General features: G+C 32.6%; 1 pseudogene; it reads left to right on the forward strand.

Annotated features, from left to right (window-relative positions):
• Window positions 1-3,314: 3,314 nt before the first annotated feature.
• On the forward strand, window positions 3,315-3,433 carry LOC120594764 (uncharacterized; annotated as a pseudogene).
• Window positions 3,434-4,236: the final 803 nt, after the last annotated feature.

Raw genomic sequence — 4,236 nt, forward strand, 5'->3', positions numbered from 1 at the left:
GATTCACCTGTAAATTTTTAAATAATCTGAAATATATTTAACCCTATTTGTGAATTTTCCTGAATAATATATTCTATAATCTGTGGGTAAACTATTCTAGAAAAAGCATGATTTACCATTTGATTTTAGGAAAAAGAAAAGTATAATTAGGAATTCAACTTGAACAGGCTTTATCACTGATTTATTTGCTATTGTGATTAGAGCAGTTGCTTACTATATTTTACCTATATATTCTGAATGAGTGGAAATAAGTAGAAGAGTTTGAAAAGAAAGACTTCTCCATAAATTGAATTTAGCATTTAATCCCAGCAACAGAAAGAAAAAAAAAAGAAGAAAGAAAGAAGGAAGGAAGGAAGGAAGAAAAGGAAGGAAGGAAGGAAGGAAAGTAAAGAAAGGAAGGAGGGAGGAGAAGGGGGAGGGAGAGAGAGAGAGAGAGAGAATGAAAGGGTTTCCCCACTTACAAGGTGGGTGACTTCATCTTTCTGGAACTCTATTTCATCATATATAAATCAAGTAGAGTATAGCTATATAGCAGGATTGTGAAAGAAAGAATGAAGCAATGTCATAGCAAATAATACTCCAAGAGCAATTATTCTCCTAGGAAGAATTTCAAAATATATGACTGTCTATTCTTTTATAAAAAGAGACTCCAGCTAATCTGAAACTTTTCTCATTCTTCCAGTTTCATATCTTAGGACACAAAAGAGACATTTTTAGGGGTTAACCCTTATGGGAAAGGCAGACTTAAAAGTACTAGGACTTAGAAGGATACACATGAGTTGAGAGGTAAGTAGTAGTACTTACCTCATTTTTGTCTCATTTTGTAGAGACAAAATGGCAATTTTCTGAAAAGATGACAGTATATCAATTAAGATATTGGAACAGTCTTGCTGTTTCAAGAAAGTAGTGGGCATCTAGAAGATTTAGACCGGTGATCCTGCACCTGTTTTAATACAAAAATGATCCACTTAAAGAAAGAATATGAACGCAACTAAGCCAGTGTGTAGCAGGAAGGTTCATCATAATCTTGTGAGTTTCTAGCCAGTGGATTGAGTTTCAAGGTTACAAACCAATAGCTGGGAAAGAATAACCAATAAAAAAGAGCCTCGATTTTATTGAAACTGATATATTGGGCATAATATAAAGGCAAAGCTTAGCACTGAGAAGAAGCTATATATATAATTGTTTAAACCAGGTTACAAGGATATCTGGATCTTTAGGGAAAGGTATAAAGCTCAAATATAGAAATTAGAGACAAATTCAGACTTATAGCAAGTATGACTTAATGTTTGGATATGGCTGCTGATATAGTGGTCTTCAAGATTTAAAGGGAACATGAGCATACATTCGACCTGTTTCTTTATACTAATATGTATGGTGCTTCTATCTAAGTACTGCTTGATCAGGTCCCAGGCCCTCAGTGTAGCTGAGTCTGCCTCATGTGAGATAAGGCTACAAGGAAAGTCCTAATACCCAGAGACTTATTATTAGGAAGATACATATTAACACAAATGATTATACTATGCAGGTTGACGGGATTATGCGATTTAATTTACAATACATATACATGTACTTTAAAAAAGATAGTGAAACAAAATGATAGCCTTATAATAAAACTGAGGGTCACACAATTTCTAACTGAACTTGGATGATAATATATAGCTTTGTTTTCTCTGTTAAAATATACTTGTCGGCATTAAAGCAAGAATAATAGACATGCTGAAAAACCTGATTTTGTTTCTCATTGGCAGCAGAAATGGATCACTTTAATAGCTAATAAATTCTTAATTTCATTCTAGTCTCTGAAAGTCAAATGCCACCAAACTGTGAGCAATGGTCTTTATAAAGTGTTTTATTTTAAAATCCTGCAGTACTACCACAACTAGCATGTCAAAGCCATTTGGGAATCAGATTATGGATTTTCAGCACCAAAGGGCCAAAAAGCATAAGCAGACTATTTAAAATGCAAGAATGTGAACTAAGCAGGAACATGTTTTTGTTGTCATTGTTGTTTGCTTTTTGACTGGTAATGCTCTTTCAAAATCATAGTACTTTGAAACAATATTTAAGCTTTAAGAATGTTCCTTAGAACTGATATAGCATAGATTTAAATCAAAAACAATTATCTGAAATGTGTTAGTGTCAAATTGCAAATATTTATTCAGGTGTAAAAGGAAAGGAAAAAAACAGATTAACACATTTTTGAACACTTCATGTTTAGTTGAATATTTTTCATCTTTATTCAAACAGTACAAAATATACCAAAAAACAAAAAAAGGCAATTTATTTAGCCAGATGACAAATTTAGGGAGAGGTGAAAACAAAATAAAAGTCAGAAAATAATCATTATGTCAGTAAAACTCCAGTTGTTAAATCGTGTGTCTTAATTTTAAGCAATGATGCTGATCTCATCCATGACTGTGTATGACTATATTAATACTATTTATTTAGGCTTTGAAAAAGAAGAGCTGTCAATCAAATGATCTATTTGGATTTGCATAAACAAAAATCAAATTAGATAAATATTATCTACTTCATTTGACCATCTTTAAATTTTGCCCTCGATTGAAAACTTGGTTAAAAAGAGATGAAAGACAAACAAAAACAATGATATTATAATGTTCCAATAACAAATCTCCCGTATCCCTCTGTATGTTTCAGTTCTGTAATAATTTTGAGGAATGACCAGTGTAAAACACAAGAAACTTGTTATTTCTATTTATTGTATAAAATAACTCATGATCATTGCAAAAGATCAAACAATTCAGAAATGCAGAATATAAAAAAGGAGGGAAGAAATTAGGAAGGCAATCAGAATGAAAGGATGAGAAAGGACAGGAGGGAAGAAAGAAGAGAGGAAAAGGAGAGAAAAAGGAAGAAAGCAAAAGAACGTAGGGAGAAAAGGAAGAAAAAAAAGAAAGGAAGAGGAGAAAAGATGGAGAGAGAAGGGCATTCACAGCTTGAGCACAGATTAAAACTGTTAAAAGCTGGGTATATATCAGACTTCATGTGCATTGTGTGAGATAGGATTTAAGCTTAATTTTATTCAAATGGTTATTTAATTCAGCATTTTTTCTAAAGAATTTTTCATTTCTACATTGAATTGGTTTGGGGTTTTTGTCAAAATTCAATTGACTTGTTAAGTGTCATTCCATTTCTGGACCCTCTATTGTGTTCTGTTGATTATATTTTTCAACCAAAACCAAGAACACACTTTTTTGATTAATATAAGACCCTTGAATTTGTTTTTTTGAAAGAGCATTTTGGCTATTCTAAGCCTTTGTATTTCCATATCAGTTTTAAAATGAGCTTGCATCTACGGCCGTGCCACCCTGAATGTGCCCGATCCCGTTTGATCTCGGAAGCTAAGCAGGGTCAGGCCCGGTTAGTACTTGGATGCAAGACCACTTAGGAAGACCAGGTGCTGTAGACATAAAAAATAATAAGAGATTGTAAACTAACAAAGGTCTTGCAATCTGTGAGGTCGACCAAGGATTGCCTCATCTAAAAAAAATAAAATAAAAATAAATAAATAAATAGATAGATAAATAAAATGAGCCTGCCACTTTCTATATATATTAAAAACAAATAAACCCAAAACATTGGGTTTTTGTCGACTCTAAGGATTAATATGAAGGTAATAGATTTTTTGAACAATGTCACTTCTTTCAACCCACAAAAATCATATATTTATTCAATTATTTATATCTTCTTTTATTTCTCTCAGCAATATTTTATACTTTTCGATGTGAATTTCTTGCATGTCTTTTAAATGCTTTTCTAATTTCTTATCTTATTGTTAATGGTGTTTCTATTTCATTTTTCCAGTTGTTTATTGCTAGTATATAAAGTGTACCCTTGAACAATATGGATTTTAACTGTCTGGTTCCACTTATACACAGATTTTTTTTCATAAATAAATACCAGTAGTATTTTGCATCCACAGTTAGGAGTCCCTGGATATCGAAGGCAGACTATATGCCATTTTATGTAGAGGGCTTGCACACGTGCAGATTTTGGAATCCACAGGAGTTCCTGGAACCAGTTTCCCACAGATACCAAGAGACAACTATAGTATTTAAGTTTTAGGGGAGTCAAACATTATATGCAGATTTTCTACTGTGTGGGGGTTGGTGTCCCTAACCACCATGTTGTTCAAGGGATAACTGTGTAAGTATATATATATATTAAGTTTTGTATTAAACTTTTCTTTCTTCCTCTCTCCCTTCACCCTTT

Source organism: Pteropus medius, unplaced genomic scaffold (assembly GCF_902729225.1).
Source record: "Pteropus medius unplaced genomic scaffold, Ma_sr-lr_union100, whole genome shotgun sequence".
NCBI lineage: Eukaryota > Metazoa > Chordata > Mammalia > Chiroptera > Pteropodidae > Pteropus > Pteropus medius.